Source organism: Phyllopteryx taeniolatus, chromosome 6 (genome assembly GCF_024500385.1).
Source record: "Phyllopteryx taeniolatus isolate TA_2022b chromosome 6, UOR_Ptae_1.2, whole genome shotgun sequence".
In the NCBI taxonomy this organism is placed as follows: Eukaryota; Metazoa; Chordata; class Actinopteri; order Syngnathiformes; family Syngnathidae; genus Phyllopteryx; species Phyllopteryx taeniolatus.
This window is the reverse complement of record NC_084507.1, coordinates 30,478,931-30,504,155: the sequence shown is the minus strand read 5'-3', so window position 1 is coordinate 30,504,155 and position 25,225 is coordinate 30,478,931.

Genomic DNA, 25,225 nt, shown 5'->3' with positions numbered 1-25,225 from the left:
ATTGCCAGATGGTCTGCTTGTGAAGTGAAACATTTTAGTCTGTTTGCAACATTGTGCAATGCTCCACTTATGGGTCAATCTGTTCCACCAGTGTATCCTTGACTGTGCGAACCTTCAAAAATTTGTAAAAAAATTCAGATAAGTGAAGAAGAAGAAGAAGAAGAAGAAGAAGAAGAAGAATCATCTTTTATTGTCATGAACATGCATGCATGCACATGAAATTTGTTCTCTGCATTTAACCCATCACAGTGAACACATACACAAGTTAGTGGAACACACTGGAGCAGGGGGCAGCTGAAGCGCCCGGGGAGCATTTCGGGCTATCAGTGTCTTGCTCAAGGACACCACAGCCGTGTGTCCGGGGGATGTTGACGGATAGTCCAGTCGGGGTTTTGAACCTAGGTCCCCCACGGTGGCAGGCGATGATCTTAACCATTGGGCCACGGCTGAGTGGCCCAATGGTAAGTGGTGTATGATTCCCCTTGCGCCTGGACCAATGCTAATCCTCAAGAACAGGAAACAGTCAATCAATTAACCTTAGCTTGTCCTTAGCTTGTAGTGGCTGCTTCCTGTCACTACCTCCGAGTCTTCAACACACACACACACACGCACATTGACGATGAAATTTTGGACACAAACATATGTAAATACTTACACACACTCTATCCTCTGCCTGGATATATTTTTAACTGTTTGGCAATGGTTTGAAAAGGTCAGGGGAGCCTCTCTTGACATGAACTCTGCCATTGTGAGAATACGCTTGTTTCCTTTACTGTTCCTCCAACATCAGCTACAGCGTATCATTGAGTCGAAAGGGCAGTGCATGGTCACCGTGGAGCCACACACAAACACACTTTTAAATATACTCTGATGGAAACTGTGAAAACGTGCATAAGCTAAACAGCCATAGGAACACAATTGGAAACTGCAAGTCAATTCTGAGATATCGTATAGTAATATAGTGTTTGTATGCACACACACACGCACGCGGACGCACGTGCGCACACACGCACGCGCACACACGCGCAGGCCACTTTCCCCCTGAAGCGGTTGACATTTCCCCCTAGAAGGATAATTGAGGAATAACATTTGTGTTACAATTTAACACGACCGCTGCCTTTGAAAGCCCTTTCATATTACCCAGCTGATGGCAGCTGACACGCACGATGGGAGATAAACATGAGTGTGTGTGTGTGTGTGTGTGTGTGTGTGTGTGTGTGTGTGTGTGTGTTGCTGTAGGCCAAAGAGTCAAGCTAGTTGGCTGTGTCCACTTTTTATCCCAAAAGCACCTTGTGAACCCGTTTGATGCTATAGCAAAGTATTAGTTGATGTGATTGTGCATTCTGCAGCACAAAAAAATATATTGCATAGTTCAACTTACTACTTATTTCTTCATTACCCCTTTTAAAATAAAGCATGTTGACAGAACGCATACTCTTACACTTCCTTAGTTTACTCAGTACAGTATTTGGTGAAGTGCCCTTATATTCCCCCTGCTGCGTATGTGGGCATATTTAAACGTAACAATGTGAACTAGGTCAGCATTTCCTCCCCATGCGTTCCCCCATTCTATAGATTCTTGTGGTGGCTGCCCCAATGGGACCTGGGGAGTTTTTCAAGTGAATGTAATGAAAAAAGCAGCCTGTGATTGGCAGCTGAAAGCCTAAGTCAACAAAGGATAGCTTCAATGAGGGGTCAGAAGTGAAAATAGCATCGGCCTTTGCCAGTGGCCTCCCCTCCCTGGCTCACTGATATTACATGTTACCAAATTTATATTTGCAATGACAAATTGACTCCAATTGGTCTAAGTGGGGATCAGGACCTGGCTGGAAATGTGCAGTGCCACTAGGAAATCGCTTTGTGGACCTTTGTGGAAACAGGAGGTCATTGACAGTGACCTTGGGGGGGGGGGGGGGGAATACAAGGAGAGGCAAAGAAAAGACAAATATTCATATGTGCAAAAACAATGACAGCTTGCTATATGATCAATAATAAACTAGCTTACATCATTTTACTCTGACAATCGGGCCAATAAAAATCAAAGGGGGAAGACCCTAAATTTGGGAAAATGCTGACATACACAGCGTGTAAAATAAATAAATAAACAAAACTGTTTGTCCTTATCTTTAACACATTTCTATCACGTTAATAGCAATGCGATCAATGACGTTTCAAAGACTAATGTGCATGTTGAAATCTACAACAGTAACAATTTCTTTGAAATTCGTGAACAGTACTGATTATTGGTGGAAACGGGCTTCCATACCACTGGAACTGCCAAACCCCAACATTCATATCGGAATCCGACGTCTGTTCCCCATCCTCCATTAACCGGTAAAGTAACTCGATTTATGAATTGTTTTAACATTTATTAATGGTTCATCCTTTGTGGAGGCTGCTCTCTACTTAGTGGCATTTTAGTTTTGATGATAATTATTATGGGATTGCTGAAACAACAACTGTGATGGTGATTTTTGCACACAGTACTGTACAAATATGCACAAATACAGTATATGCACATATTGACTTTTTCTCTTGGGGGCTGCTATGATGTGCACTTCTTAGCTGTCAAACATAATTGATGAGGGAATTGCAGTTTATAGTTGTAGGAGCGATGTTTCTAATAAAATGTGGTGTTGTTGTCACTAATAAATGGTAATTGAGATTGTCACAACGCTGTCAGAAAAAAATGGTTCTGAACTCTGTCATATCCTCTTTATTTTATTCTCTCGCACACAACGTTTCTCTCATCACTCTCTATTGTAAGAACGGTTTCTTCAAATAGCTCTGGCTGATGGTATCATGTTATCAGTGTAATAAAACTAAAGTGGCGGACCGGAAATTGAAAGTGTATTCGTACAGGAAATAACTGTGCTCTGTCATAATCTACAGGCGAAAACATGTGTTCGTCCGCGTATTGTTTCCTTATCTGATGCTGGTGGAAAAACGTGGTCTGACATCGTTTTTGATGCTCTTTTTTCATTATTATTTTTTTTCCCCTTGCTCTCTTTACAGTCAGTCCAGGTTTATTGCTACCAAAGTGTTAGATCGATGACCTAATGTTGTGACAGTGTACCCTTCATTTCTTTGCTGTTGAATGAAAGAACAGGCACATGACGGTGCTTATTCTGGTATAGCGACCGCTCGGTGGTAGAAGATCAGGGGCTCGAAGCGGTTCTTCAAATAACTAAATAACACGACACACACACACACTGTGATGTGCATTTTTACCACTCCAGTTTACCACACTAGCAAAGTATCATATTATTACACAATTTACATTCACATTAAAGTGCACAGATCAGAATGGGATGATGAATATACCGTTCCTAACAGAGTTAATACATTTCGCTAGCTTGAATCTATGGCGTCGACTAATCATAGCAAAACACAGCACAAATTCCGGGGCATGTTATGAAGCCCTTTCCTAGTTCTAGGCAGGACACGCTGCGCTGTAATATGATTGGCTGCTCCATCACGGGAAGGGCAGGCTAGGCAGATGTAACGAGTTGACCATTCCAAATACAGTATGTACGTATCACTTTTGTACGAAATAAAAACAATCAGGTTTGTTGCGGTTATTGTTGGCGTCAGGGATAGGGTTAGTGGGATTCATAATAACTGAAGTCAGCTACTTTTTTTCCCTGCCTGGCAGCAGTAGGATGTGTCCTATCTGCAGCAGCTAATCATATTGTTGTGGCGCATGTCCTGCAGCCAATCATACTGCAGAGGGGCGTGTCCTGCCTCGAACTTGAGTCGGATCTATAATAACGCATCCAAAGAAAAGGCTTTGATAATTTTAGCTCAATTACTCAAATATAACCAAAGGGTTACAACTTCTGTTGAATCCGCATCAATCTCTCTTTAGACTAATATTGCTTTCTTTTCTGTAGCTCAGTTCATGCAGTGAAAAAAAAAAAAAAAAAAAAAGGATTTTTCCCAAGCTCGCATCGGAAGGAAAAAGAACAAAGCAGGTACATATTGTGCCTATCACTCATTGGAACGCCAAGAAGCTGCACTCTGATTTGTTGTTGCTACATTGCAATATGTCATGCTCTGACTGGCTAATGTGGGTATGGTGTGCCCATATTGAAAGTACTGAAAAATAAAGTACTCCAAAATCAGCTATGTGAATTTATCTATGTCGCGATCCTATCAAAATGCATTATTTCAAAACAATCTCGCTAGTCACGCCTTACTTTAAATTAAGGTCTTTTAGTAACCTAGGTTACAGTACCATAATTTTTCTCCCAGGCAGTTCCATTACATTTTATTTCTTTTTACTTTTTTTTGGAACTTATTTTAATGACTATCTCCCCCCCAACCTCAACATTGATGTCAACATGTGTGTACTGCTTAAATTTCTTCCAGCTCGTGCACATTTCTTCATAAAACATAAATAAATAAGTAAAGAACTAAAAGATGTAACCTCGGGTAGTTGAGGTGGACATGGCAGCAAGCAAATCAGCATTACAATCAATTGCAACATTGTTTCAGATGATCAAAATTCTTCTCAACTGCTTTTTTTTCAGGACTCCTAGCTACTTTAGATGCAATTATTCCTTTGGCTCCATGAATGAGAGGGACAAAGTGTGTCATTTTTTTTAAAATTAGAAATGCCTCCCTGACACAGTTACAACTGAGGTAGACGCCTTTGTAATTACAGTAAGTCAGAATTCTCGATGTAGCTGTTGTTGATTTTATCTAACTGCACAGTTGTAGCCTATTTGATTAAATTCATTCTGACTACGAGAGCATAATACTTCCACCATCGTTTCTGAGAGAGAAGTAGCTGACTCAAGGCCGCCCTCTGTCTGAAGTCACTGAAAAGCCTGTTGTACATGATGCGTGCAGAAAACCACCTGACGGTGGGTTAGTAGTACCTTGTGCCTCTGTCCAACATTCATGATTGCCAAATGCATAGAAAAGATGAGGAGCGCATGAATGAAATGCCTATAAGGAGGAATAAGTAGCATAAGAATGTATTGTAAAATGAATGAATAAAATGAAGGCAAATTCACACAAATTAACAGGAGAAAAGGAGTGGTGTAACAATATGACATACAAAGTCAAATGAATCCACACCTTCCCCACACTTGTGCGGTATTTATTTATTTTTTTTCAAACTTGTCATTAAGTCACTTCCCTTTGTGCTTTTTCTCTTCTGCTGACACACTAGCTATTAATTGGCTGCTGTTGTACAGCAGTAAAGTGACACAATGTGGGGAGACATTGTAGGAAAACATCTCATTTGCATTCAATTAAATAATAGCTACTTTTCTGAGATGGAGCAAATGTACATCAAATATTTCAATCATAATTTAGCTTGCACATTGTGTGTGTGTGCATGTGTGTGGGGGTGTGTGTGCGCGCGTCCGTGTGTGAGACGTGTGCGCAATGCAAAAGCTCTCCCTCTTATTTCTAATTGATGTAAAAGGAAAAAGTGTGGAAGGCTTGGTGAGGGCTGACCTTCTTCTACGGGGCACCTCACCCCAATTAATCACAAGATCCGAGCACAGATGCTTCAAGCTAATAAACAGCACTCAGAATCCAAAACGTCTCTTTCTCTCGACCACTCAAGTGATTGCACTATCCAATAAAGATTAAAACACACTGTGAGGGCAAGAGGCGCGTCAAACAATGCAGGACGAGTTATTCAGCAAAGCTTTTTTTAAGTCTTTATTTCACCATGAAAACACTTTATTGCAAATTGCATGTCAATATAAATCCTTGCAGTGAAATATATTATCCCTTTTTTTTGTTGTGTGCAGAGTAATTTTCCATTTGTTTTGTCCCTTGTAATACTTACTTAGGATTTGAAGGATTATGGTAACTAAATTATTTCACACATTTTAAAGGGATTATTTGAACAATGTGTGACATGACACTTTACTCCACAACACACAATAGCGTTTGTGTGATTTTACCATTTGAAAACACTGCTGAAGCACAAACAATTAAACATTAGGGCCTATGTTGTATTCATATCATAATCAGCCTTACATTTGGCATGGCACTGTAATCTTTTGAAAAACACTAGAATGTAAATAATGCATGTTTGTGGGACAAGGCACAGCACATGCTGGTTTCATGTTCCTTGTTTCAAAAAGGAATGAGTCCCCATCAAAAATCAATTTTTTCCCCCCACAAAAATGTAAGTTCATATTTTAAATCAAGTATTCACAGGCGAAAAGCATATGGGATGTGAGAGAATCCTCATGAGCAGCATCCCAGGATGATCATATAGAGACGCTATAAGATCTCTTCCACTTTGCAGCATTTTTAATATTTTGCCCGCAACAAGGAGAACAATCCTTGCCAAATCCGAGTTTCTGTATAAACATGGCTACTGCTGCCCTAAGTGAGGGTTGTGGATAAGGTTGTCCTTTTAAAAGGTTGTGTTTAAACCTTGGCTGTGATGAATAAAACTAAAATAAATAGAATAATAATGCTAGTAATTAGTGGTTCGGACTGCTGTCTTACAGTTCTGATCTTAATGGTTTAAATCTTCCTGTCTGGCGCTTGTATGTTCTCCAAGTGCTTGCGTGGGTTTTATCCTGGTATTCTGGTTACCTTCCACGTTCCCAAAACATGCATGTTAGTTTCATTAAAAGTGGTGTCCTGCGATTGGCTGGCTGCCTATTACGCAACGTCAGCTCACCCCCAAGCAGTATAGAAAAGGCATGAATGGGTGTTACAAGAAAATTTATTTCCTGTTCAGTCTGACAGTTTCTCTGACTTTCTTAAATATTAACAGTTACATGATTACGAATGTTATTTGTTTACGGATCAGATCATCTTAGAATAATAAAACTAATAACATTTGGTCAAAGACCCTCTGCAGTTCCTGTAAATTTTACAGTGACAGTCGAAACAAACAATGAGAATCAAAGGAAAAGCACGAAGCTTAACATAAAGAAACTAAAGAAGCGGTTCAAAAATTAATGAAGCAACGTAAACAGAATGAACATGGACATTAGCAAAGTGGATTGCTTCCTATTTACATGGCATTTGTGTGTCAGTGCGAGTGCATGAGTGAGCAGGTGGAGGTGTGTACAAGAGGTTCGTGCCGTGACGTCTCTCGACTCATCGAAGTCTGAGACCTATTGGCTTGACTTACACCTCATCCAATTAGCCGTTGGTATCGCAGCGACCCCGAACAATAGCCACCGCTCCGTCGTCACTTGATCCCAGGTAACCCAAAACCCCTGAATGTGAGCACACACAAACCACACACACACACACACACACGTGCAGGGATACAACACGTGCACAACTACACTTGATACCTGGTGTAATGATAATGGGAGTGGGCACAGACGTCAACAGCATTAGTCAAACAAAAAAGAGAAAAGGAGGGGACTCATAATACGACAGCCATTGGAACAAACTGAATTTGTCGTCCCATTGTCTGGTACAAAAGACGTAACTGAAGCAAAGGCTCCTGCTCCTTGTCCTTCGCTCGTTTTTGGCATGTGTGGTCAGCTTTACAATATGCTGAGTCTCACTTGGACTCAATTATTTAGATGGGCAAGGAGCAACTACGGGAACACGAGGGGGACAAAAGAGCTCAGGATGTGCTTGTGGTTCAGCGCTTGCGGGTGAAATGTTGAGCACTGTTGGAGGCAACTCGGGTAAGAAAAGGGGATGGGCAAGTAGTTTCCTTCGTTTACTTGAGAAACAACCTCCAAACAAAAAGGTAATATGAACTTTGACCCTTTAAAGGGAATTCAGAGATTTGTTTCTAAATATATCATACATGTTTGAAGATAATTGCTGAAAATGTGAAAAGACGGAGAACTTTGGAGCGCTCAGTTGTGAAGTTAAAACTGTTTTTCACCATTTCAGTTTTTCTCATTTCTTTGGGGCTTGTCTGGCGTGTCCCGAAAATGCATCTTACCTTCTGATAGGCTGCTTTAGAGCGCCTTGTTGTAGGCCGTGAGTCTGTGCATGTCTTGGAGAGAAGGCAAAAGTGCAGAGGGGAAAAAAAAAAAAAAAGTCAGACGTGACAGCCAGCATGTATACAGGGGCTTCGCACTGGTGTGGCCACTTTAGAGTGCCTTGTCGTTGCGTGTAAAAAGCCCCATAACAAACCTTGGAATATATTCCAGCCACCGAAGGATTTAAGCGAATATATTTTGGCAGCTCAAACATAGTTATTGTATGTGTAGGCATAAGGAAAATGCGAGATGAACTAGCTTATTTTCACTTTACAAGGAAAAAAAAAATAGTATGACATTATACAAAAACACCACTATTGTGTTCTTGACTAGTTTTCACAAACATGACTGCCACAAAAAAGAAAAAAACAAACTTTTTGCACAAAATACTGCACAAACATGGTGGACGTGGACATAATATTGAGAATGACAACACCATGTAAAATTTAAAGGAGTTAGGGTCACTGCATGTTATGTTCATATTACAATTTGTATATATTTACAATTAATAAAATGAAACATTTTCAAACAGTCCCAGAAATGTTGCAGCTTTCTGCACGTCTGCTGCTTTGCATAAAATCATAGGAGAACTTTCCAGCTAGCCTGATTCAAGGACATCCGGGTTGCCTGTCTGGAATCTAATTTCTCAGCAGCAGTTGATGCTGTGTGAGGATAATTTCAATATTGACACGTCAAATTACACAAATGTCCTCAAATGCTCTGCGGCAATCACGGCCCACTGCCAGAGATTGTCAGAGGACATTGTCACATTGGAAGGGAAACCTGATTCGCTCACATCCTCTCTCTCTCTCTCTCTCTCTCTCTCTCTCTCTCTCTCTCTCTCTCTCTCTCTGTTTGGTTTTGGCCATGACATCCTCCTGATTCTCTGAGCATTTGACTTATCTCCAGGGGGTTGAGTCCCCAGAATTCAATGGGAGGGGATTGAGGAAATAGCATCAATTCCTTGACAGCTGACATTTAGTGGGAGAGTCTTTTTGGCATGCCCATGTGGTAGTTTCACCATGGATACAAAGGCAACTGGACAGATGGAAACTCCTCTGAAAGAATTAGAAAAATCAGCTAAAGTACATGAGCCACTACCAATGACCTTCTAACCAGCATAAAAAAAATCTCAATTCATGTGTTTATTTGGTACTTTATTGGGTACATTATGTATCTGTCTACGCTTGAGTAAATTGTAGTTTTCCATCCCACATTGATTCTAGTCTATCCTCCATCAACGTCAGCATCAGCAGTCATACGAGCACAAAAGCGAGCGGAAGACTTCCTCTTACTAAGGCTCACTCTGTGAACACAAAACGGAGTTGGTTTCTGACATCTTGTGAAGTTGTCTCCATCCCTGAGACCAGCGGGCCCTCTATACTTGCCAACCTCTGAATATTTCATGCACAAGGCCTCCTCCACAAATGCACGGACAGCCTGGTGTTGTCACCCCAGCATATTTTATCACTGATCAAACATTAGTCGGCAGCTGTTGTAAACTTGTAGCTGTCTCGGTGGCAGTGGCGGTGACAGGCTGTGACACGCTGCTGCGAGACTGAGGCCCAGCTGGCTGCTGCACTTACTTACGTGGTGGCTTTGTGCGAAGTTAAATAAATAAGTACTTGTTTCCTCCACCTCAAGCAGCGGTCTCACTTTCTGTCACACGTTTTCCCTTACTGCACTGGTTTTCCATCTGTTGTTTCCATCTCTCTCTCGTCTTATAAATTTGACCAACTACTGTACTGTTTTGTGTCCTGCTGGTGTTGGTGAGGACACACACATTGTGTACTGTACAGCTACTTCCTGAGGGTGACAAACATTTTTCCTCCAACTTGTCAGAGAAAAGAAATAAGACATTCTAAGAGCATGAAGAGTGAGGTTTGGAATAGGTTGACAAGTCGTCTGTTTCATTTACATGCATTGTGTTTGCCAATTTGCCACCACTTTTGAAAAAGGGCTGTCCGACTGAATTCCTTTGTTTACCGTCAATGAACACTGACTACTTCATTTTTCACAGTCGACCCACCCTTTGAAAATGTCTATCTCGTGGTACCACCACAATCCATTTCGTAATGCTGGTCAAACATCTTTCAAAACAACTGTCCAACTGAGATTATATGTTATTATTATTTTTTTTTTCAGTGAACAAACAGTCACTGTCACAAAGCACTTATTTACTATAGTTTAAGTAATATTTGAACATTGTTAATAATCCAGTACACATCCAATTTTATGATTATGTTTAAAACTGTCTTCACTTTGATGATGAAAGAGGAAAGGTGAGATTAGTGCTGGGCAATATATCATGACAATCGATAATTTGTGTGTGTTCCATGTGGACATGCTGTTGTGTGCGTGGGCAACATCATTCAAAGCAAGTTGATCCATATTTCATTCTGGTATTTATTATGTAAATTGCACAACTGGATAGTCCTGTAATTGGTTTGGATAGAAGACCTCCCTCTCCACAGTCTCCACGTGTCTCTTTTATATTAAAGCAATGTTTGTATGGCTCACTGGTGGGAATTACATTTTGGCTGACAGTAAATAATATTCATTTCCATTTTCTCTCATGACGGGCACACGCAAAAGGGCGAGACGGGCAGCAGTGCCTTGTTGGCAATGATTGATGACCGAATATCTAATTAGCTGCGATCCAATCACATATTATGCAGAGTGTCGGACAAACAGACTGAAGTCAACTGTCAGGGAATTGATTGATGAGTCTCCCAATACGTCTTTTGTTTGCTCTAATGTCTGACGCTTGTTACAACCACGAAAGCTCACTCAGACAATGCAGTCTGTCAATCTAATAGTGAATTCCCTCAGTTCTTTCCCTCCAACGGAGACATTCATTTATGTGTGTGTTTTTGTGTCTACATTATGTTTGTGCATGTGTATTGTGTTAAAAAAAAAAAAAAAAACATTAATGGTGACAAAGTGAGATTTACTGACTTGTTGGTCCGCCAAAACCCAGTTGTTGTTTTTTTTAGGTCGATTCAAATCTTAACTATAAATCTTTTTATTTTGTATTCACCACACTTGTCAGGCATGTTGCCATTTCTTTTTACTGTGGTGAAATGATATACAATATAAACACCATTCTCCATACCCTTCCAATAAAGAAAGAAAAACAATGATCCCTGCATTAACTTGACGACGGCCGAATGTCGCCATATTGTATCATATTAATTGGTGAAAAACATCGGCGGTAGTGGACTTGGTTCTATCTTTTGCGCTTCCAACATTCTGCTGGTGTCTTCACTGCCTTCAATGAACCCAGATGTAAATTCAGTGGATGGTGCTAAACCTTGCAGTTTGGAGAAGGCGCCCTTCAAACCCAAGACAGCTGGGCGCAATGCTTGGCGAAACCGCCAAAGGACAAACCACAATACAGACAACAATTGCTAGAAAAAGAACTTAGCTTTCATCAACCAAAAGATCACACAAGTGTGAAGCACAATTGCAACACAAAATTTTCTTTCAACAGCAAACAGTGGAGTGAATTGACAATTTGGTGTCATTAAAAATTTAGGGCGACTCAGGGGCCTTAGAGGCTTCCATTAGTAAATAGGGTTAAAACACACACATACCTCACGCCCACATGCGATTCAAGGTTCAAGGATGAGGGCCTTTGAGATCCAGATGCAATTTATTGTGAGATATTCCGCATCGGATCTCGGTGACAGTAGCCTCTGGCTTCGTTCATAAGAGCTAAAATGTCTTTCCTTCAACCTCAGCGCGTGTGTCCGCGTGTGCTTGTGCAAGCGTGTATGATTGCGAGTGTGTTTTCAGTGTGAGTGCAGGAGGATCGACAGAGAGACAGTCAAGATTGAATTCTCTGACATACATCAAACAAGTGAAGACAGATGCTGGGACAGTATTAATCAAAACTTTCCCATTTCATGAAAAATTAACCATTAAATAATTCACTTAGCAGCTACTGGCAGCAGTTTAAAGGGGCTTGTGCCTTCCCGCTGGTTAGAATTAGTCCTTGTCAGGGCGGAAGATTGATATATTTATTATTTATCAGATTAATCATGGCCAGAGACATTAGGATCCACTGTTGGGATCATAGCAGTTATAATGTAAGAGGAGCTGGACGAGAGAGGGAGGGATCAAGCGAGGCAGGTGGCAGCTGTGTTTGGTGATTACAGTGCAAGGTGATCAAGGGTATGCTGGAGGGCCTGGACACACACAAACACACATGCACGTGCACGCATACAAACGCACGCAGTCTCTCTCTAACACACCCACACACACGCACACGCACGCACGCGCACGCACATCATCATCACCAGAGAGCGTTGGCGGACAGGATGTGGTGTAGCTGAGCGGGCCTCATTTTTCCGAAGCTACTGCAGCACAATGGAGGAAGACTAAGGACATTGTTGACTCAGGGGGGGTCAAAGAGGTCATGATAGGTCACGCATAGGCAAATATCTGCAGGGCAGCCTTTGGGTTGAGATGCCTGACAATTGTGAAAAAGTGAATGTCATGTTGTCTTTTTGGGTGTGTGCGTGGGTGTCATTGATGGTTGAGCTGCCTTTCATACTTTAACTCGTTGAAGCAATCATTGCTCAGACTAAAAAGCAGGCAGCCGAAGCCGAAGGGCATTAGGGTCACAAGTTCAAATCCCGCTTCTTACCCAAATATAAATAATTGGGAAATGTTAGTCTGCTTCATGACCATGGTCAAGGTGACCTTGTTTTGTTTGGCCTGTTTATTTGACTCTCCCTTAGATGGAATGTTTGGATTCATCATGCAACGATTGCATCTGCATATATCTCTCTCCTATCCATCCATTTTCTTCCGCTTATCCAGGGTCGTGTCGCGGGGGCAGCAGCTTAAGCCCGGACTTCCATCTCCTCAGCCACGTCTTCCAGCTCTTGCGGGAGGATCCCAGGCCAGCCGGGAGACGTAGTCTCTCCGGCGTGCCCTGGGTCGTCCCGTCGGGCCCTCACCCGGAGGGACGTGCGCGGCGCACCTCACCGGGGAGACGTCTAGGGGGTATCCTAATTAGCCACCTCATCTGGCTCCTCTCCATGCGGAGGAGCAGCGACTCGACTCTGAGCCCCTCGCGGATGACCGAGCTTCTCACCTTGTCTCTGAGGAAAAGCCTGGACACCCTGCAGAGGAAACTCGTTTCAGTTGCTTGTATCCGCGATCTTGTTCTTTCGGTCCACAGCTTGTGACCATAGGTGAGGGTAGGAACGTAGATTGACCGGTAAATTAAGAGCTTCACGTTTGGGCTCAGCTCCATCTTTACCACCCCTGACCAATTCAGAGTCTGCATCACCGCCAACTCTGCACAGAACCACCTTTCTATCTCTCGTTCCATTCTTCCCTCACTCGTGAACAAGACCCCAAGATACTTGAACTCCTCCGCTTGGGGCAGGATCTCATTCCTGACCTGGAGAAGGCACGCCACCCTTTTCTGATTGAGGACCAAGGCCTCAGATTTGGAGGTGTTGATTCTCATCTCAACTGATTCACACTCGGTTGCGAACCATTTCAGCGAGAGTTGAAGATCAAAGCTTGATGGAGCCAATCAGAACCACAGCATCTGGGAAAAGAAGAAACTTAATACTGATGTCACCAAACTGGCTCCCCTCAACGCCTCGGCTGCGCCTGGAAATTCTGTCCTTAAAGGTAATCCACAGAATCGGTGAGGAAGGGAAGCCCTCAGTTGAAGTGAATCCGACTTAGTGCCAGCAATGCGGACCAAAATCTGACACCAGTCGTACAGTGCCCGAACAGTCCGTATTATGAGCATGTATCTCTCGGTGTGCAATATATGTAAGATATTACATGAATTTTAAATAAATTAGAGGATCAGGCCGTCGCTAGCTTTGTTTGAAAGAAGTGGGTGCTCAAATTTGGCCCGATTATCAGCATGTGCGTATCCCACTTAAGATAGTTAGATAGTGGAAGCGGGGTGAGATTTGGCCTTTGTGCTGGGAATCTTCTTTACATACAGTAAAATGTAAGAAGTACTTCAAAGGTTTATACACAATGACCAGAATTTCAAAGTTGGGGAACATTAAGTATATTGTTAATGATGTTAAGAAGGCAACGAATATTTGTATGTCATTTTGCAGTATTCAAAAAACAGTACCAAGTCAATAAAATACTTTTTTTCAGCTCTTACAACTGATACACCATGCAGGACAGTTCAAATCTCATAAAACACATGCTGCTGCTTATCTCCCTTTTATTGACACTTTCTGCACTCCTGTCTGAGAGCTCGGGTGGTCCCGTTCAGAGATTCTTCAGCAAAAAGGTTTCAGAGGGTCAGTCAAATCAAGAATGCTTTTGCAGGTGGAGCCAAATAAAAAGAGCACCTCCTCTGTGCTGGCACAATTATCATTCAGCACATCATTGTCAAAGGCAGCAGAGAACTGAGCAGTGGTGGCAGGTTTGAACGTGCGACACATACGGTCACAGGGGGGCTGTGGCAAGCAGGTGAATCATGAAAGCATATCAGCAACACACTCTCTTACCTTGGAAAATGAGTTTTTCAATTAGCAAACTGGAAAAGTGTAGATACTGTACACTATATGTATTAGTTTCCCTGAATATCACATTAATGCGTCAGCAAAAAGTGCACATTCTGCTGATGAAAACAGCAATCCATTGTTTTAACAACTTCATTTTCTGCATCATGTTCTTTATATTTACATTGATTAGTGTTCTTCCTCAGCAACGAAACATCACATTCTCATTATTATCTTTCATTGAAGTTGCTGTTCAGTCATAAGTTGTGCTGAAAACATTATTTTACATTGCCCTTGTGTTAATATATTCTACAGACAGTCATTTTAAAGTAAATTTGAAAAGGATCATTTTTTTAAATTTGTGACTAATTTGGAAGAAAATTAAAATATAAAACATAAAATGATATAGGGTTGGTTTGATTAAGAAAACATGATGATTTCATGCTTTCAATGATAATACACAGTCTCCTCTGTCTCAATTTCCGTCTTAGTTCAGTCTTAGTTTTGTCTCTGAGGTAAGAATATAGATGCAAATATCCCAAATAACCAAGTTGAACTAAAAATACAGTAGATGCATTTAGAACTACTTTTTGGCAAATGCAGTTCTGATGGCCCTGATGAAGTGAAGCAACGAGTAAAATTACTGCACATCACAATCTGCTATTATTCCATCATAGGAACACACATGGCAAAAAAACAAAACAAATTAAACACCTAAACGGATGTTGGAATGAAGAACCAATTTGTTTTCAAGTGCAACACACTATTAAAAAAGCCAAAATCAGTTAATGTCAGTGTGGAAATGCAATAATTGGCCTCAATATTTGGGCTACCAGATCCAGGGCTCATCACGCTGTGAGATAGGATGCCGGATGAGAACAAAGGGAATGGCATTGGTAGTTGAATCGAAGGCAGGATTTTGCAATGGACGAACAAATGGAAGGAAGAAACTCGTAAAAAAAAAAATTATATATATATATATATATATATCCATTTTGCCAAGAGGAAGAATCCATTTTGCAAGATGATTTGCCTTCAAATCTTCAGGGACTTACCCTTGACATGTAGTCATATTGTGTTGGAGTTTTAGCCCTTAAATGTATAGATGAATTATTTACCGTCAACCCCGATAGTATAAGTGTAGGAAATTACTTGGGGTGGGTATTTTCTCTCAGGCAGAAAGAATGTGATACAGAGGATACAACCCACATAATGTGCCAGACCTAGTGTCCGCACAGGTCCATGGCAAGAATTATTTATGCATTGGAAAACAGTGTGCTGGGGCAACAGAAAACGGCAGACACATTATTTTAAACCTTTCATAACACACATCAATATTTCAGCAGAAATAAATAAAAAATGGTACGTTTGTTTGAAGGACAGCTGTAGCTTGCTCCACTTGGCTCGCTTGGAAAACCACCCATCACAGTCCACTCTTGTAAGACCCTCTATCTCATTTTATACAACCACTTCAAGTGGGTGGCTTCAGGAGCTGTCAAGGTCTGTTCGTCCAATAGTACAAAGGGATTCAGCGTGAGAGCCAAATCTACACTGGGAAAGATACCAATGTGCTTTGTTCCTTTTTTCTATTGCTTTCATTTCTGTGGTATGTCATGACATCTCATTTACTCATTGTCTTACTCCGCATCAGAATCAGAATTAGAATCATCTTTATTTGCCAAGTATGTCCAAAAAACACACAAGGAATTTGTCTGCGGGAGTTGGAGCCGCTCTAGTCCAACAACAGACAGTCAATTGACAGAGAACACTTTTGAGACATAAAGACATTGACAAAAAAAAAAGTGTCACTGAGCAATAAAAGGTTGCTAGTTATCTGGTAATGCCGGTAATTATTATTTTTTTTGACAATTGTGCAAAAAGATGCAGAGTCCTCTAGCACTTAGAGCAGTTCGAATGACTAATATTGCAATAGTCTGGTGCAATGACCATTGTGCAAAGGGCGGCGAGACTTCCAGCGAGTAGTGCGATAATCTGGGACATTGTTGATTGTGCAAATGTTGCAGATACTCAGTCAGTGTACAAATGGAGCAGATGCTACTCTGGCATGAGTGGCCAGTATTGGTCAACAACAGATATGCAAATAGTGCAGCGTGGCGAGACTACTACAGTGAGTGCAAAAGTAATATATAATTGGCCCAACAGAAATTTGACAACAAACTCAAGACTAAAAAATTGCCAGCATGTTGCAATGGAATTGTAGGTTAGCTGTTTAAGAGTTGCATTTACAGTGATGTTCATCTTGTTAAGTTCAAATATAGTGCTGTAGTATGCAGTCGGATTGCCAATTCATTACTTCTAAGACCGACTTGTACAATAATACAAACCCCAATTCCAAAGTTGGGACGTTGTGTAAAATATAAATAATAACAAAATACAATGATTTAAATCCTTTTCAACCTATATTCAGTTAAATACACTACAAAGACCAGTATTTCATGTTCAAACTGACAAACCTTTTTTTTTTTTTTTTTTTTTTGCAAATATTCACTCATTTTGAATTTCATGCCTGCCAAACATTTGAAAAAAAGCTGGACAGGGGCATGTTTACCATTGTGTTACACCACCTTCCTTGTTAACAACACTTAATAGGCTAAAATTCAATAATATGGGAACTGAGGACACTAATTGTTGAAGCATTTTAGGTGGAATTCTTTCCCATTCTGGCTTGATGTACAACTTGCATTGCTCAACAGTCCGGGGTCTCCATTGTTGTATGTTGCGCTTCAATGTTTTTAATACATTCCCACAGGGAACCAAGGTAATGGGCATTCACTGTTGGTTTTTGGCCTTGCCGCTTATGTGCAGAGAGTTCTCCAGATTCTCTGAATCTTTTGACAATACATGAGCTAGCCACAAATCCACCTGTCAGGGTCTGATTTCTTTTGTCAGTACAACACACTATATCAATACACAATATCTGCTTAAAATAATAAAAAAAACTGTCATGATAATGACTGGTTGAAACACAATTTCTTAGTGTGTTTGCGAGTGTGTGTGTGTGTTTACACACACAAAATACCCACTTGAAAATATTTCTACTTTGGTAACCAATATTCCATGTACTCAACATGCACAGCTCCATCAGGCTGCATGGTGGGGTATGGAGGCCTAATTTATTCCCCCCTGCATGCCTGAGGGCAATAAAAGGTGGCAGTTTGAGTTGTTGAGATCCAGCGCTACTCTCTTCTTCACTATAAACGCTCCCTTTTTATGGGTTTTTAGTTCACCCACTTATAATCTGAGCAAGATAGGTTCCCTTCTTCATGACTGCAAGCAGTATAACATTTCCCCGCTTTGCTTTATCTCCATGTTCCTACAAGTCAGCTTGAATAGGAAAAACATTATCTCAGGGCTCACAAAGGAGCCAGACGTCACCATTCAAGATGTTCTATACATGATATATTGATCAATCCACAGAGACTAATAGTGTTGCAATGAATGGGGGAGAGGATAGTAATGTCTGCGGGATTCATGCAAACTGCAAAGTGCAAATGAAGCACTTAAGACACACAAAAGGTCTGGTCTGGTGTATTATAATTTGACCCTACATGCCTTGGTAAAAGTCAAGGGGTTGGTGGTGGGCCCTCTGTCTAATTTACTGCTGACAACCACAGCAGCCTAAAGCTACGTTTACACTATTTTCCCCAGTAATCACAGCAACCCTGTTTTCAGGCCACCGTGGACGAGGTTGTGAGGCAACACGGGAGGATGAGATGGGCTAACGTGACAGGTCGTGATACCTGTTGAGATCTTTAAATAATCAAAATATTTGCCACGGCACAGATGAGAAACTTGTCCGTCGTAACAGAACGGCAAGCACACAGAGAAACCTGACAGTTCGTAATATACCGTAACATAACTTTGAGGCGGTTCGTAGTGTGATGGGAAGCACGTGTATTTCCTGGCATCTTGGCCCCACAACTCCTTGAAAGCTAAGCCATGTGTTTAATTTACCTGCAATGCCCACCGTGGCATGATTATAAGCGAGAGAAGGAGAGAGCAGTGCAGTGTGAATGTAAGAAACTGGATTTTTGCATATTTTGGTACAAGAGATGGATTAATGAATTATTTGTTGACAAAAAAAAAAAAAAAATATATATATATATATATATATATATATATATATATATATATATATATATATATATATATTATGAAGCATTTGTTGAGCGGCAGTATTGTTTACATTTGATATTCAACAGCCCGCCCCCATCACACCCACACACATACACACACCACTCCCTCACCCCACTGATGCCGATTCTATTGCTTCATTCGACTCTGCCTGGGCACCAAAAATCGGGAGAATAGGGAGAACATTTTTTTATGTTTTAGCCGGGGCAGCCATGGCCAACAAAATGTAAAGCTAGCCTAAAAAAATAGTACTTGAGGTTTATGGTTTACCCTTTAACTCTGTTGTACCAATTCTTTTTTTTTTTTTTTGCTAAATTAACCCATTTCAACACCTCAACTGTGTTTTTTTTTATAGTATTCCAGTTCAGAGAGCTCTAAGGAAGCTTATACAGAAGCTTGAAAAGTAGAGAAGGGGAACGACAAGCAAGGCCAGTAAGAAAATGCATCTTTCAAACCCCTGTTGCTGTGCAGTTTCAAGGAACTATCTGACTATGCTGGAAACGTTTGTGCGGAGTTGGAAGGATGATATAGCATTTCATAAACTCGCTCACTGAAAATAAAAGTTCAAGTCATTAAAGGCCTGATTTACTTAAGGAGTGCGAGCGCAAAAATGGGGACAAACTTTACTGTTGATTGGATGTGGAAAATGATATACAAATAGGACATAAGATTGCAGCTACCAAATGTACAAAATATCTGTGCCGTTCATGTTGTGCCCTCTGGGAGGAGTATATGCAAGCAGCTTAATGAAGCACGCGCAATGTGATTTATCTAACGTGAGTCCAATTGTGATGGCTGTTTCTACGTCTTCAAATATCACGTTCGAAAGGCAAGTGCAAACGAGCATGCAATGTGGTGCCATTGTAGCGCAGGCAAAATTTGAGAGGTGTGAGGGAGAACTTTTTCATTTGTCTTTACTTTACACTTTAAAAATGTTTTAAAAAATCGGCTGTGCAATTTTGGAGCTTCTGAATGATCTCAGGGCTGACATGGAGGCAGTCACAAGAAGGAGTCATGCCATATTTTAATTTTGCGCTTGCAGTGCTCTCCCAACTTTTCATGTTGAAAACCATCAGAGCTACCGAAAAGGCAAAACCCTCTTTTAAATGTGGCAGTCTGCATCACCTTTACATGTGTTGCCAACAGTATACATAATCTGTTACAGTAAGTGAACATGCAATTTAGCTCCCGCTATTTGGGATTTTAGTATACCAGCTCTTAAATACAGTATATATATCTTCAGTTGATCATAAGCAATGGGGTAGGAAATATTCTGTTATGGTTTAAAGGCTATGAAAACGAAAAGAGTTGAATAATGATCCAATGAAATTTTTTTTTTCGAGAAAAAGCTCTGTAATTTGCAGGGGATGGCAACAGGTCACGTTATAAATTAGTCGTGTTTGTGTCATTTGTTTTGTCGGTATCAGTACAGCGATTTGCACAGCGGATACAACCCTTTCATAATTCATAACAACTGCAAAAGATAAAACAAACACATTGGGCCATATGTTTACTCCTGTGTCAACTCCACAGCCATTTTTTTCATTACCATCCAACGCCTCTTAATCTGCTCTTCTTTACAAATAATGCTAAGTATATTACTCACTGACAACAATGCCTCTCCTCTCAATATGTTCCAGCAACATCACAGCACGGAAGACAATTTGTATCTTTCTAAGCAGGCTCTCAGCAATATGTTGAGATGTAAGGGGGCGGGTGGGTCTGTAGGCATCTGATAGGCTGGGGCTCAGTTGGTAAAACAATGGGGGCCTCCGGAGTAATGTGTGATTTTCTATTTCCTTTCAGGGGCCCCTAGAGTAATGGTGTGTGATTTCCCATTTTTTTCTCCTTTATGGAAAGCACTCGAGGCAAAGCCCACCTACAGCTTGACGTGCGTACACGCCTCCTTTTAAACCTCTGCCATTCATTGGAAGAGAGCGCTAACAAAGATGACTTTTGACAACACGAGAAATCAAACCACAGCTGCCAGAGATTTTCATGAAGCGAGGGTGCGGTGGGGAACCGAGAGGAAAAGGAGCAGTCTACGCACTCAGCGATCTTCGTGCTTTTATTTGCCAACACACACACTAACGGGCACAAGCGTTGATCATCTGCTGCCGAACAACAAGTTTTGCTGACACATTTCTCGCAGTGAAGAGGGTCAAAAAAGAAGATAGGGAGGGTTGGGAGTAAGCGAGAGGGAGAGAGATGAATGAGGGTCTTCGTGATGTAGCTCAAGATGGGGAGAAAAAAAAAAAGCATTTCAACGGATTAAATGCTGAATTAGTTCACCTATCAGAAGGCTCACTTTGCTAATCTGCTGAGCAATTCAGCCAAAGAAGCTCTTTCCATCCCTTCACTCAACCTCAACTCTCCGTTCCTGCCTCAATAGGTTGCTCGAATTAGTGGCACTCTTGACAGTCACTCCAGGTGTCATTTTGTGGGTTCGCCAAGGGCACCAATGCTGTTTTCATCCCCCCCCCCCCCCCCTCCCTTTTTTTTTTTTGATTCAGGGTTGAGGAGACGATGAAATGTTGCTGCGGTTCAAGCGGAACAATGGCTGCCCTGCAAAATCAGGCCTTGCTTGGGGGTGGTGGCTTGTGAAAGATGTTGTTCTGAGGCCCCTTACTTCTTGAATAGATTTGTTAAAGCCTCTATGGTCGCTTTATGCTAAACAGAGCACAAGCATGAGGGAGAGGGCAAAGGCATGCCCAAACCACAACATCACTACTTTGTGCTTACTTTGATGCCTTTTTCTCCGTCTTTTTTCTTCTTTGTCTTTCGGGGGAGATGCCTACTGAAATCCAAATCTATCTCCTCCTCTCGTCACTTTCTTGTTCCATACATCCTCCTCCTTCAGTTCCCTTACTTAGCCTTTTCTTCTCTTTCTGCCATGCAAAGATAATCAGGTTTATGTAAAGTATGTGTGCTCTTTTGACAGTCGGCAATACCTCATTAATTCAATCACACCAAGCAGCATTGTTCTCAAAGTGTTTGAAATGCGTAACAGGGACGGGGGCCTTTTTTAATCCTGTCAATCAATGTTAACATTTTTCAAGCTGTTGCCATGGTTGGGGCCAGAGTTCATGAAAACAGTGAATATGGGCCAACAAAACAAGAATAAAGACTTATTTGAGATTGGTCTTTTTAAAAGGACATCTAGCATGCACAAAAACACGAGAGGCAAATGTAGACAAGTTTGGACACTAAAGCGCGGCTGAGAGGGCGTCCGAGAAAAAAGCATTTGAAAACCAAACAGGCACCATAAAAAACTTGACCCGGGAGGGCTCTGGGAAAAACCTGATGAATCACACTCCGGAAGGAAGACTTTTTTAAATTTATTTTTATTTTTTTCCCCCCTCCCTATAGCACTATTACAAAGATGCACACACTGCTTGCACACTCAGTACTGTACTGCAACAGGGACTATGACGTCTATCATAGAGGGAATATGTACGCACTTAATATCGCTTGTTATGTTTTGCTAATTAATAGCCTAGTAATATACAGGTCATTTTCATATAATTTGATCAATAATGGGATTTTTTTTTTTTTTTTTTCAATGCCATCTTGGCTTTCTATAGGTGATCGTCTCCCATGCTTAAACAGCCATGCTTAAAGTTATTGATGATTTAAAATTTTAGGCATTCACAGTAAAGGCAATCCTTATTGACAGAACAAATGGCGGTGGCCCATTGAAATCCACTTCTTTTTATAACGGGTAAGACAAAAGTCCAGGTCTCGCTTGAAAAAGAGACTTTTAATCTCAATGAGAACAAAGGTTGAATAAAGGTTATTAAAATAACTAAAAAGTGCATAAAGGTAAAGACAAACAGCTTCATAAAAATCGTGTGAGTTGCACAATTTCCACGTGTAGCCCTTTAAACTATGCGGCTACAAGTGCATAAACAATCCTAACGACTCATTAAACCCTTTACCCTCTTGTCTTTATACAATCTTAATAATGGTAAAGACGTGCAATAGTCCCAACAGATTGATTACATCATGCATATTCATTCATATCTCCAAAGTAACAGCATTTATTTTGCTTTCTGCTATTAAGTGAATGCAAAATGGCTGCCTCATCATGGCACTTCAGCTCACAGATCCCTCTGGTGTATTGCAACAACTTAATGAGGCATATATCATGTATATCCAAAAATATAATTAGTATCTTCAAAAAGAAAAATGTAATGAGTATCTTCCAAAAAAAAAAAAAAAAAGAATTAATTAATCACAAATCATCAAACTTCATTTTTTGGGGGGACATTTTGTCATTAAAGGGTTGAAAAATATTGCTTTTCAATATTTTTTTTCCTTAGAAACAGTTTTGACTGATGCATAACAACTGCCAACAATTAAATTCCCAATATCAGTCAAATTAATAGATTTCCAAAGGAAAATTCTGTAGGCCATGGCTTTATTTTGTGTTTGACAATATGACTGTCTTTTTTTTTCAACACAAGCACAGTTGTAACATTCTAAATGGAATTAATAATGCAGATATAATGCAATAATAAAGCAGTTTTAGAAGTAAAATTAGACACACACGCACACACTCACACACACTTCCCAACTTCTACCCTCTTCAATGAAAACACATTGCACAAGTAAAACTAATAGTCATGTCTGCCCTCTAGTTGTCGCAGAGGAAGTGCTTCTGCTCCATCTGCAGAGCTAGCGTGAAACAAAAATAACAAATAAACTTGAAAAAATACACAATCGCAATGTCACCGTGTCTGTAGAAGTGATAATCCATAACGCATGAGTTCTTCATTGATTGCGATCTCAGAATGCATTTCCAAATCGGGTCACTGATGCTTTAGAGGTACAGTCAGTCACTTGACTTGGGTGCGTGCAGTGCGGGTTCAGTTTTCTCTCAATGATGGTGTAAATGTGAGAGTGAATGGAAGGTTGCCTGTCTCAATAATGTGCCCTGCCACTCCACGCTGGCGCGCAGTCCGCCTTTCGCCCATAGTCAACGGGGATAATTTGCCAGTTATATTCCATGGGATACTTCCTGTATGCTTCATTAAATGTAGGCATTTTTGGGAATGTGTCTTAATGATGGTGAAATATACTTAATCATATCTGACACCACCTGACAAAAACAGGCACAAAAATGGATTTTACTTAGCATTAAATTTATAATTTGGGAAAAATATGGTTAAATGTCCTTGATTTGCTTGAAAGTTACAACATAAAAAAAGTTAAGAATTTTAATGATATTTTATAATAATGATTGAAAAAGATTGTGGTATAGGTCTGATGCAAAAAAAAATAAATAAATAAATAAATCAATAAAAATAAAAGCGGGTGGAAAGTTCTAGTGTCAAAGGAGCTCCCAATCCCCTGTTCTGTGTTCATTTACAACCTAGTCTGTTGTGAGAACGAGGCAGATTAAGCTATTGAAGCGTCGGGGGTGCTTCCTACGCATCAGCGACTCCTTTCAGGCCAATTTAAACACTGTTTGTTTATTACTGTTTTACGGACGGCATTAGCGTCCGGGTTTATCTCCGCGCGCACACAGAAGGCCACAATACGTTACTGTTCAAAGAGCAGATATGTCTGTGCTCGGTATGTGTGTGGTAGCCTCAGTTGTTCTCATTGCTGCTCTGACCCCGTTTAAGTAGTGAAAGACCATGTGAGACACTAATTATTGGACACGGATGCTCTTGTGCTCTGTGTAAACACGAAGCACACACACAGTGGCGACTCAGCCGCTGTGACACTGACAAAAGACTTAAAGGTGCACTGGGGAGATTTGCTTTAAACTCATCTGTCTGTGCTTTTTTTTTTTTTTTTTTTTCTTTCATATATGCACAGACCTATCAGCTGCTGATCCCGCCACTTCTTGAGAAATACCTCTGGTTTCCCTATCTGATCACGCAAGTAATGTGTGATCTTATTTTGACCACAAACACTCTCTCTTCTTGCTAAGAGGTTTTCTGGCGCTTATATTTTTCTCTTGCTGTTTTATTATTTTAATGCTGCTTGTTGACGATTTCAAAAAAGAATTGTCTTACTATTAATGTATCTTGGAGTATGTTATATATATTAGAACAATGTCGTATTGAATAGGCATTGTCTGTTTTTAGATCAATTCTTTCTGAAATAACCTAAGAAAATAGGTACACATACGCAATAGTATGAATCAGTATGAAATGAAGAAAAATTCAAACTCAAGCAAATATAAGCTTTTTGTGGTCATTCGTCATTCTTTTTGTTTCAGTTTGAAATCTAAAGGATGTTGGACTTTATACGCTCTAAGTAGAATACTTCCACCATTCCGACGATCTTGAACGCATGATTGGTCCGCCATTAACTTTGGGAATATAGAGAACTGAAATTTGCAGTTTTAACAGAGGCATGTGGCACAACACTGGGAAGTTACTCAGTAACATGATTAGTATGTGAACTAATTCTTTACTTTTCTTCCATACAAGCAACATATTAAACATCCTTTGAGTACATTGGAACTATAAATGAAACCCATTAACCTTATCGCCTGTTCACATTGCCTTGACAAAAGGCAGAGAGCCTTATCTTTGACTTAGTTAGTTTTCAGTGAAGTATTTCCTTTTTATTTAGTGTCTTCAGTGTGGGGACCGATGCATATAGCTTAGGCGG